Source organism: Muscardinus avellanarius (assembly GCF_963383645.1).
Source record: "Muscardinus avellanarius genome assembly, chromosome: 4".
Taxonomy (NCBI): Eukaryota; Metazoa; Chordata; class Mammalia; order Rodentia; family Gliridae; genus Muscardinus; species Muscardinus avellanarius.
Window position 1 is genome coordinate 152,252,229 of NC_137789.1, and position 12,869 is coordinate 152,265,097.

Consider the following 12,869-nt stretch of genomic DNA (forward strand, 5'->3'; position numbering starts at 1 on the left):
CTCTATTTCCTATTTTTGGAGTGGGTTGCCAGGTTACCTGAAAAGGGATCATTTTTTAAAAGCAAGATACTACATCATCATTAATATCACTGTTTATACCATCCTGGGGCTGAATTTGTGCAATAAACACAAGAAATTGAGTCCTCACGACTCTCTAAGGCAGGTGCTGGAATTGCCATTTTCAGCCGGAGGAAACTCAGGCCCTGTCTTGTTAGGTCATTTGCCCATAGTTTTAAGTTCTATGTGATAAAGCTGGAGTTTTTAAAGCAACTCCGCCAGTGCAGAGTACTGTGCTCCTTCCCATCATTATCAATAGCTGTCCAAATGATCTTGGCAAAAATGTTGTCTGATTCCGTTTTTATCTCCAATTTCTAAATGTAGCTTCAGTGGCATTCCAGACCAGTCCTTGAGGTGTCTGATCACCAAAGGGAATCAGGTCTTCTCAGGGCATCACTAGTCCCTAGCAGCCTTCTGGAACCTTCTGGGAGGATCCCTCCCTGAAGCTCTTGGCACACCCATCTGAGAGAACAGGATCCCATCCCATCAGAGCATCTCTGTCGCCTTTGTCTGGCCTCTGGCTCAGCAGTGGAAGAGTCGGGCCTGGGCCTGTGGCCTGACCCTGTGGTTTGCACTTACTCAATGTCAAATGCTAACAACTTGTTTCACGATCTCTCTCATTCTGAGAAATACAAGTGCAAGGTTGGATCCAGCTGCTTAAAAGACAAATTCTTTTAGAACCCATTGTGAAGCGGTGATCTCATGCAGGAAACTGGATGGACATCTTTTACCCTTGGAAGGCACAGGGTGGGTCCTGCTAGACAAGGTGCTGCTTGTGAACGTGGGGCGGCTGCCGACAGCTGTTTGTGCATCTTCACGAGGCATGGGGTTGGCTTTTCCATTCTTCAAGTATGGGTAAGAAATAAAAGAAAAAAAATGCTCCCCAGCATGGAAGTCTTGATTCCAGCTGCCGCTCCTTCTTCTGATTTGAACAAATGCCTTTCAAGAACCCTTCCCAAAGTGCTGTTCCAGGATTTGTAATTGCCATCTAAAAATACTGCCCCCAGGGAAACACATAAAGCCGCCAGCCCCCTGGGGCCCCTTTGTCTCTGGGCCTCCACTGCGCGCTGGGCACAGGCACTTGCTTCTTTGTTTCTCAGAAGACCCAGGAGGAATCCCTTGGCTCCATTTACACCTTCTGGAGCCTACGCCTGCATGATTCCCTCTCACCACCAAACCTGAGTAAAACTGACCACCATCCCACAGCAAGAGTGCGAGCTCTCCCGATTCGATTCATACGATGGCTAGTTCATTCATTTGTTCATTCCACAGATTTTTTTTGTCCTTCCTATGTGCCAAATGCTGTTGTGGGTTCTGGGGACTTGAAGATATGAGTCCCACTACCTGTATTCAAGGCACAGTCTGGTTGAGGAGAAAGAGAAATACATAACTTGAAGGCTTAGAGCAGAGGGATGTTCTAGGGATACTGACTGCCTGGGGCAGGAAAGGACGTGAAGACCACAGGTGGCTTTTCTGGAGGAGGTAACCCCAGCTCTGAGCTCTGAAGGCCAGGAAAAGGGTCAGCAAAACATTCAAGACAGGAGTAGTTGCTAAGATGACTCCAACAACTCCTGCCTTCAAGATATACAGTTCATCAGTGTATCAGTCATCTCTGTGCCTACCTTAAGGGAAAGACAGTCTTTTGAGTATTTTCATTGCCAGCCCCTGATGAAAGGCCTGTCTGATGGGAGGCCTGCAGTAAATGTTGGTTTACTGGATTGATGTGGCGTCTGATGTAATCATGGGCACCATCCATAAAGCTCTGTTCCTTAGGCCACAACCACGTGTTGGGGGATGTGAGTATTAACTACTTCTTTCAGATCACTCAGCTGTAATTCAATAAATGGCACAATTGTCTGAATATAGAGAATTGCTAGAGGAGTTAGATTTATTCTCTCCCCTCCTTTTAGGAAGCAATCAAGGTCATCTTATGCAATAAGCCAGTAAGAACTGACTTAGTTTTTTTTTTTTTGTTGTTGTTGTTATGTTTTTGATCTAGCTTGCATACAAAGATAGTATAGAGTCTCAAAATCACACAAAAAGATACAAAATTAAAAGTAAGTTTACAACCTCTGGCCCCAGCCATCCAGTGCTCTTCCCAAAAGAAGCATTTGTTTCCAGTTTTATTAGTATACTATCAGAACTATTCTGTACACACACAAGGATGTATGTGTGTACACAGAATGCCCTTCTAAGCACATCTATAGCCACCTGACCGCCACAGAAGGTGGGATATTTTATACATTGTTCTACGCTTTACTATATTAATTTAATGGTATAACCTAAAGACCTTTGAGTGTTATTTATATAGATACTGTTCTCATTTACAAATGACCATCATATGCATTGTACCATATTTTATCTGCTCCCCCACTGAAGCACTTTTAGACTGTTTTCAAATGTTTGATTTATTACCAACAAAACCATAGTAGATATCCTTACACATATATCATTTTGCACATTTATAGTGTAACTGCGTGATAAATTCCTAGTAATGAAATTTAAGTAAATTTCAGATTAATTTAAATTAATGTATTAATCCTAATAAGTAAAATTAAACAAACTTCCAGAATTACTGCTCAAAGGATATGCACATTTTAAGATAAACACAGGCTGAATTGCTCTCCACAGTGACTGTGTCCATTTGCATGCCTACACTGATACACGAAAAAGATTTTTCCATGGTTAAAATGACTAAATAATTAAACTTTTTGATCTGTGCTAATCTCGTTGCCATTTTACCTTCCTATCTCTTATTATGAGATGTGATCTTATTTTCTTCAACACCCCAAATTAACGTCAAGAAGCCATTAGCCTTCTGATGTCAGAGGTACTGAAAGCAGAGATTTTTAGTTTGGCCTGAACTGCTATGTACTTGAAGTTAAAGTGACACGTAGTCATTATTAATTACATTTTCCTATCAATGTTTATCCCATTGTGACCTTGATGTAGCTTAATAAACACACAAAATGTTAAGAAAAAGAAAGAGAGAGGCATTTTTCAAATCGAGACGAGTGAAAACAGAGACAAAATGATAAGATGAAATAAGAGGGAAGGTTAGCAAAACAGTCTTTTTTTCGATCCAAAAAAAAAAAGACTAATTTTGGTCTACAATGTTAGCCTTATGCTTTCTAGAGGACAAGACAAAAAGGAAAATACAATCAACTAATAAATGTGCATTATTCATAAGGTCAGGGCAAAATGAAAATACAATCAGCTGATAAACATACATTATTCATAACAAAAATAATACACACAAAAAGTTTTTGTGACTTTTAAATCAATGAGAAATTTACGTGGAATTCCAGGTAGTGAAACAGAAAATGTCATCAACAAGATCCCTACCAAAAAAGAAAGTTAAGGGTCTGAGGCTAGAATGCTACTGTGTTGTGTTCCCAGAGTGCTTTGCTAGGAAGGCTCAGCATCAGTGGGAGGAGCGCTTCTTTTCTTTTGGGGCTCAACTCCCTGGCTCTGCTTGGTCCTGGTAGGGGTCTCAATGGCCTCCTACTTTGAATACTGCTGCCATTCGTGCCACACCAGCTTCGGGCACTGCTTAGCTCCTGGGTCTGCAGGTTGATAATTTAGTCTGGGTTCGGCCAGCAGTTCCTCTGGTCTCGGCTAGTTTCTCTCACAACCCAGGAGATCACCGGGCTGCTGGAGGAGCTCCTGGTATGTGCTGTCTCTGTCCCACTGGCTCCTCAGCTCGCGGCGCACTAGCCCAGCATGCTCTGGTGGCACAGCGGAGCTTCGAGAGCGGAAACGGAAGTACAGAAATGTTTTTCAAACCTCAGCATGTGTCACATTTATTAACACCCCCTTAGCCAAAGGAAACACAGGGCCAAATCAGCATCCAGAGGTGAAGAGGTAGGAGAAATTTACATGGAATTCCAGGTAGTGAAACAGAAAATGTCATCAACAAGAGCCCTACCAAAAAAGAAAGTTAAGGGTCTGAGGCTAGAATGCTACTGTGTTGTGTTCCCAGAGTGCTTTGCTAGGGCTCAGCATCAGCGGGAGGAGCGCTTCTTTTCTTTTGGGGCTCAACTCCCTGGCTCTGCTTGGTCCTGGTAGGGGTCTCAATGGCTTGGGCTTGGGAAGGGAGGAAGGGGCTCGCTTCCCACCACGCTGCTCAACTGAGCCTCCAAGCAGCCACAACTGCCACAGCTTAACGAGGGCCTTCTTGCTGCAGGATGAGACCACCGTCCAATGAGAAACAGGGATGAGGGTGGTTAGACACACACAGAAAGAAAGCCAGGTGGTGTGACGTCCCTGCAGCAATCCCGCCATGCCTGCAGGTCACCCCAGGATCCAGACCAGACCCCTGAGCCAATACATTCTTCCGTTTCCTATACCTGGTGGTGCCCAAAGCAGGCACTGAAACCCATCTGCCAAGTCCCAGCTGTGGCTGTAGAGCTGTGTGACTTGGAGGTATGTGGTCTCCTTCCTTGGTGCCTCAGTTTCTTGATAAGATTGGGATAATGATCGTCTTCCCTTCAGTGTTGTGAAGATCGATTATGGTAACATAGGAAGCGACTTAAAACAGCAGGTGGAACACTCATGTGTGGTATTTGCTTTCTGAGAGGTTACTTTGAACCGTCTCTGTCCTTTGCACCGGGAAGATTCCTAACCAATAGAATAACTTTCATGGGTGGCATGTCAGTTGAGTTTGAGAGAAAGACAAAGTTGTCTCACAGGGAAGCTGGACCACTCCATTCATCCAGGCCCACCGCCTTGCATGCCGGTTGCCAATCTACCAACCAAGCAAAAGAACAAGCTGCGCAACCCTCAGCTGGGATCCCCCAAATCCCTGATTGCATAATTTGCAGGGTCATCCTAATCAGGGGACCTGGTACCCAAAGGCAATGTACAAAGACATTGGCGCCTCCCTTCCCAGATGTGGGATGCGGTTTGCCTGAGTCCAGGACGCAGTAGGCTGTGCCGGATTGCGGCATGGATACATGAAACATGGAAAAGTTTCTTCTGGGCTCTTCTTCTGCAGAGGCCACCTCCCTGCACCCAGCCAATAGCGGGCCCCTGACAGGGAGCCCGAAGCTGCAGACGGACCGCCCTCACAGGGTCTGCCCTGCCATCGGGCTCTGAGAGCCTGCCTGGAGCCCTCTCTCCTCAGATCTGCCATCCGGCTGGGTCTGCTCAGCGAACAGCAGTTTACAGATGGCTGAGTGCAGCCTGACTCCAATCAGGGAATGAAGCCCAGCATTGTGCTGGCCTGCAACACCGCTCCCTTCCCAGAGTCCCTCATGTGTTTGTGACTCGGGACCTGCTCTGAATGTTCTCTTTGTCATAGGCCTCCTCGTGCTGAGCTGGGTTTGCCTTCTCCGTGGCAGTCCTGGGTTAAATAAATACATTAAGGCAACATACTCGGCTTGACACTGGAGCCAGCCTCAATAACTCAAATAATTCATGTGGCAAAAGACGGGGCCACTGTGGTTTTTAATTCATCTAAAGATGGATTTCTTTGTTCTGTTCCTTTGCTGGAGGAAGAGGCCACCATGCTCTGGGTTGGCTGACCATTTTTTCTCCAGCAAGTCTGTTTGAGAGTTTCTAAATCCCGTGCAGATGAACACAGAACGTGACCTTCAACCAGTTACGAGACACCACGCTGACATCACCGCATAAATATACACTCTAAAGAAAGCCGTGATTAGGCTCAGCGCTGATTTTTATCACTTCTCCAGCACACCGGCCGTCTGCGTGCTCGTCATGGGCCTGTACAAAACCCATAATATTTAGAAATGTGCTGTGTTAGCCCAGAGGCTTAAATACACTAAAGCCTGTGAATGTTTTAATGTTACGAATTACCTTCATGTGTGAAATTATGACTCCATGTGATACTCAATAAGGCCAACATTGTACATGCTCGGTTCTTGGGGGGATTTTATGTTCATTTCTCCTTCTGAAAGATCTGTTTCAGACAGTTTTTTAAGTAGCAAATATTTCTATTTCCATACCACTGCATATGTCGAAGACACTGAAGAATGAGTGAAACTGTATGTTTAAAAAGTCCTAGAATCTCTCAGGGAGTTTGTACTGGGGCCAACACCAGGATGAGTGGGAGAGGGGCTGTCACTGCAATTGCCGAGAAAAGCACTAAATTCTCATTTTCTCTTAGAAGCAGAAACAGAAGATTTGTTTTCTAAGTATAGCAGAGCTTCTCAAGCAGGGACAGTTCTGCCCCACAGGGGATGCTTTGCAATGCTGGGAGGTACTTTTTTGGCCGCCACAGCTGGGAGTACAGGATACTATTGGCATCCATTGGATAGAAATCACGTTGTCACTAAATATTCCACCATGTGCAGAATTGTCCATTCCAGGATGCCAACGGTGCCGCGGTTGGGAATTTGAAGTATACAGCACATGTGTGTGTGTGTGTGTGTGTGTGTGTGTGTGTGTGTGTGTGTAGGGGGGTTGTGGAACCGCCGGTGTGTTTTAACAGATTGAACCACTGTAAAACTTCTCAAGGTGCTCATGTAACCACTAACCTTACCTTCCGGCACATTTTCTAGCCGCTACATATTGTATCAAAATTCCCATTCCACATTTATTCTAAGCAGAGTGCCATAAAATGCCTTTATTAATGAGGTTCGCCTGGCTCAAGATCCAAACAATAAAAGGAGCTATTCAAGTGTTGAAAGAAACATTTCATTTTGAAATGGCCTTAAACTCACACAGAAGTTTCCAGAAGAGCAGAGAGCACCTTTTACCCGACCTCTCCTGGTGACACCAGCTTACATAACTAGTGTATGCTACCAAAACCAGACCGTTAACGTAGGAACCATAACATACTATCTCTTCTCTATCTACAGTTGTGAGGCAGCTATAGTCCAGTTTGGCTGGCCATTTTTCTCCAGCAAGTCTGTTTTATTTATTATTATTATTATTATTATTATTATTATTATTATTATTATTATTATTATTTCACGATGCTGGGGATTAAACCCAAGGGCATATTACCTCTGAGCTACCTCAGCCTGATTTTACAACCTCATTTCTACAACCTCAGCCTGATTTTATTCTTTATTTTGAAACAGGGTCTCTGACTAAGTTGCAGAGGGCCTCACTAAGTAGCTGAGGCTGGCTACAAACCCAGACCCTCCTGGTTCAGCCTCCCAAGTACTGGGATCACAACCGTGCGCCACCACACCCGGCAGCAAGTCTGTTTGAGAGTTCCTAACTGCTATGCAGATGAACACTGCTTTCTATTCCTTCTTTTTTTTTTTCTTTTAATTTATCGGTTTGCAAGTCTTTCCAAAGCTCCAGTATTAAATCTTGGGATAATATATAATGACTTTCTCACCCTTGGGCCTCTGGCACTATAGCCACCTGGAAGCATTCTCCTGGCCTTCCCCGCCAAAGAGATATAGAGTTTGGGTTTCCTTCTAAGAGTCTTTTATGAATAAAAGTGGAATGCTTTGGCCACGGCCCACATGAGGGAGGCATCGTTTTTTGCTGCGCAGCTGTCAGGACCTTCAGGCATAACTGATGGGGATCAGACAGTACCTGCTGCCTTCATCATCAGCATCTTTCAGATCCTAGGAGAGAAGGTGGTGTAGGGAGCCTGGACCCAGGAGGAGTTCCTTCAGTTCCTCTAGCCTCTGAGAATGGCCATAAAAAGACCTAGCGGATGGGTGTCATCATGGTCTTTTAAAGTGCCATCCGAGAAGGCCGATGCCTATGGGAAGAGCAAGCCCTAGACCGTGGGGTTAGAAGAACTGAGTTCAAACTTTGGCTCTGCCACTCCCTGGCTGTGACATCTTAGGGGAGGCATTGAACTAAGCTTTGGTTTCTTTATCCTCTTATCTACCAATCCATCCATCCATGGATCAGTTGAGAGACTTATTTTGAGAAATTGGCTTATACAATTATAAAGGCCAAGAAATGCCAGAATCTACCATCTATAAGCTTGAGGCCCAGAAATACCAAAGGTATAATTCCAATCTGACTTTGAAGGCCTACGTGAGGGAGCCAATGGTCTAAATCCCAGTCTGGAAGCAGGAAATGAGAATCTCTGATAAAGTAAGATAGGAAAAGAGGGACAGTCAAATTTTTCCTTCTTTCCTATCCTCCACAGATTGAATTATGGCCACCTTTATTAGGAAGGAAAATCTACTGAGTTTATTGATTGAAATTTTAATTTAATCTGGAAACATACCCTCTCAAAGAGATAGTCAGCAACAATACTTAGCCAGATATCTGAGCATCCTTATCCAGGTAAACTGACATGCACAATTAACTATCACATATAGTACTGGGTGAGAACAGTTGTAAAACATCACCTAAGGAGCTGGGCATGTTGTTACATGCCTGAAATCCCAGTGCTTGGGAGGCTGAGGCAGGAGCATTACAGGTTTGAGGCCAGCCTTGTCAACTTAGGGAGAACCTGTTTCAAAATTAAAAAAATAAAATAAAATAGGACTGGGGCTATGGCTCAGAGGTAGAATGCTCCTGGATTCAGTTTCTAATATCCCTCCCAGAACATATAAAGTATCATTCACATAGGCCAAACCATAACTTAAGAATTAAATAACTTAAGGATTGCCACTGATATAGTGAAAATAGAAAGCAGTGGGTGGAGATGAGAAGTGTCCAGCTCGGAATCAGTTGTCCCTGGGCTGAGGGAGGCCAGGGAAGGCGGTTGAGAAAGGTAGGTAAGATGGGCTTCACCATACAAGCCATATTTATTTGTTAAACTTGAATAGTAGCTGCGTGAGATTCCTTCCATCATTATTGATATTTCAAAATGCCCAAGATTAGGAAAAAACTGTTTATTATTATTATTATTATTATTATTATTATTATTATCAAAAGGGAATGTGAATGTGCAAAATAGAGCCATGGGCTGAGACCACCAGGGTGGGCTTGTCTAATAGAACTCTTATCACTCCGTTTCCTTGGGCAATTTGCTTAACTGCCCTGTGCTGTGGTTTCCTCATTTGTCAAGAGCACCTCCTTCATAATGGTACTTGGGAGGCTTAAACAAGATAATGTCTAAGGCCCACTACACACCATGCTTGACACATAATAAGCTGTCAATGAATGTAAGACTTTCGCTACCGCACAATACGTGAGATTATCCAATCCTCATGATGACTCATCATGGACAATGGGACACCGTGTATGTGAACAGAGAGATGCTTCTACCTTCAGGCCATTGCAAGGTAAGAGTTAGGACACAGAATACTGTTGTTATTCCAAGAGTTATGAGGCAGAATCTTATTTGAATAACTTGGGTTGTTCCACTGAAATATCTTGAGAGATAGTTGAATTTTTGTTTGGATTCCAGCCAATAGTCATAAAAATTCCCTGCCACTCAGTAAGATTATATATTATAGCCATGTAGGCATCCTAGATATCAGAACTTTCACTTTTTAGCTGTGCCTGATAAACCTGAACATAAGACACCTTCAGCAGCTTTAAGATTTATGACAACAAATTCCAACTTCCTGGCCCCAGGCCCGTGCAAGTCATATTAACTTACTACCTTCTAATGCAAGCCTTGGTAGCCAGCTCACAATGCAAGGTGCTAGAACAATGTTAGGCTTCTGTGCCAAAGTACCAGTGAGATTGAATAGATTTAATAACTGTAGCCACATGTATGCCTCTATATTATCCAACATGGAGAAACTTCTCTTTGCCATGTTACCCTCAAGTTGTTCTGTTAAGATTTAAGAGAGCTTTGCTATCTTAAAACAATCTGGCCCTATGGGGATGGCCAGCCAATTGCTGGGATTTCTGTTCAACAAAGAGAACAGAGACGAGTGGATTAGAACGTGAAACCTCAAATGGTCACAGAAAGGTAAATGTCACCTAGCCCTGCCATCTACAAGGCTATAGGTCCTGAGTCTAATGTGTTTTAAGCATGAAAGTTTCTTTCTATCCTTAAACAGCACAATCCTCCCAGCCTTTTCTTGGGCCTATAAATTTACTTTTTACATGTAGGTCTGCGAGGCACAGCCTTGTTGCTTCAACATCTGGAACTACTCAGGTGGTTTGTCTCTGCTGACTTTATGAACAATAAAGGCAATCCACTGGATGGTTCTTGGATATTTAAACTTGGGGCACAGGCATCCTGGCCTCAGTGCTGACAAACACAAGATTTTAATTTTTTCTGCTGGAGCCAAATACAACAAATGTGGTCGTGAATAGAAGGCTGAGTGTTCTCCTCAAAAAATAGGCTACTTGTCTAAGATAGACTTTTTGTTCACAGTGGGGCACATACCTCAGCTTTTAAAAATTCTTGAAAATCTCAGATCTATCTCTAAACCCATTTTAAAGTCATTCCACTTTAAAGAAATAGACTTAAGTTGATCACTCCCTAAATTATATTTTCCCCCAAACTGAGAAGAAACTGATCACCCATATGCTGCAGTACCACCCGTCAACCCCACTTCTGGAACTATTTTTTTTATTATGTAAAGAAAGATTTCTCTGAAGCAATTCCTGAGGTTTTTTTTTTTTTTTTTTTTTTTTTTTTTAGCAAATATTCAGTTTTGTAAGTATCCTTGGTGGTATCACCAGAACAAAAGACAATGAGTCCTTAAGACCAGATATAGGAAAGAAAAAAACAACTATACATTGATTATAAAATATAAAAAAATTGTGGCTGTGGTATACAAATATCTTCTGATCCTCACACTACATTGTGAGCTGATATAAAAAAGGCAATGTCATATTTACATCAAAGGCGAAAATATATGGTTGGTTGAGTCTTAAGATGATGCACTAGCACAAACTTAAACATGGGCCACCAGGAATAATGACAGCCCGCTGTGCTCTTAAGTCTCTCTAGGACAAGAATCACTTTTGTCTCTTTATTCTTAATACCAAGCATCGTGCCTGGTACAGAGTAGCAGTGTTCAGTTCTGAATGCGAGTGTTAATAATGGATACTGACTTCAAGAGCAGAATGTTACCAAAAACGCATGATTGTTTCGAAGAAATGCCTTGACACTTGGGCACTCAATGGAGATTTCAAAATTCAGACTCAAAAAAATGACATTGAAGCCCTTCTTGCTACCTTTTGAGAAAAAAAATACCTAATTTGTACAGATTTTGTTCACAAAAGTGACTGGGAAACATTCGTTTGGAAGTGGAAGCATTTCCATTTCACTTTACCTGGTGGCCAGTGTGATTTCCTCAAAAGATAGGTCATGCCATCTCACTGCCCTATGTAAACACTTGCAGGGGCTCTACATGGACATCCCTACAGGACTTGCCTTCTGTCTAATCCACAGCTCCCATCCTTACTCTGTTCCAGGCACAGGGGTCTCCCTTACATCCCTCTAAAAGGCCAATCTCTATCTTTACACATGGCCTTTGCATTTGAGCTTCTGACCTTTCCCTCACTTCTCTCCATGGTTAGCCTCTAAATGTCACAGTGCAAATCCCACCTGCTCAAAGAGGCCTCCTATGACCAGTCCAAAGAGGTTCTCCACCACCCCACCTCGTGGTCCTCACTACATCATCATCTTGTTTATTTTCTTCACGGGGTTCAGAGGGTGGAGGCGTGGAAAGAGTAGAGATGATGGGAAACCCAGTTGACAAAGTATGTGGGCCCAACTTTGCAAGGCCTTTGGTGTCAGTGATGGGGTTTGGATGGTATTTGGGGAGCCACCTGGCATCAGATGAGGAAATTTCAAGATGAGATCTCATCATGGTGTCGACAGGAGACCATGCTAAGGAGCCTCGAAGTAGGGGTCTCTTGTAGGAGCCACCATGCTTGTCTAGTTAGAGGTGCTGAAGATCCACATGAAGGCAGCTGAGACACAGATGCAGAGCAGGAGAAAAAGAGGAAGAAGACAATTCCGATCCCAGGAATCTAACAGGGAGTGAAACCCAACACTGACACAGCTGAAATCAAAAGCCCTGTGCAGGAGAAAGTCCGAGAAAGACACCTCGAAGGGGCATGCTTCCGAGAATGGTCCTACATGACATCATTTCTTCCCTCCTTTTTTTTTTTTTTTTTTTGTGGGTTTGGGGATGGAACCCAGGAGCATTTGACCTCTGAGTTACACCTCCTGCCCAATTTTTTATTCCTTATTTTGAAACCGGGTCTCACTGAGTTGCAGAGGGCCTCACTAAGTAGCTGAGGCTGTCCGCGAACCACGATCCTCTGGTCTCAGCCTCCCGAATGCTGGGATTACAAGCATGCGCCACCACGCCCAGCTTTCTTCCCTCCTATTATTGAAGCTACAGTCTCACTCATTTCTTCTTGGATCCTCATGACGGGCCTTGTTGTTTTTACCTGAGTTTGATTGGATTTTTTTCTGTTCTATTTTGAAATAAGCTCAATCTTCCAGTAAGATTTCAAAGTGAACCTTATAGATGACTAAACATTAAGCCTTTCAAAGTTCTAGGATAAACTCCAAAGGGTGAATTTTTTTGTGTATGGTAACAGGGTGGAACCCAGAGGCTTTCTACCTCCGGGCTATACTTCCAGACCTATTTTATACTTTATTTGGAAACAGTGTCTCACTGAGTTGCTGAGAGCCTCATTAAGTAGCTGAGGCTGGCTTTGAACCTGTGCGATCCTCCTGTCTCAGCCTCCCAAGCGCTGGGATTACAAGCGTGCACCACCACACCCAGCTCCAAAGAGTGAATTTTTAAAAATAACGAAAGTATGCTATTTCTCAGCTATTGGATTTGATACAGAAATTAGAAAGGAAAACAAATAGTTATCAGAAGTGCACTTTCCTTTCCTAGATAAATATATGAACAGAACATGCTCTGCAGGTTAAGTTAATGCATACACAGATGGCAAAGGGGAAACTGAAAAGGCTGCAGAACAAATATCATTGC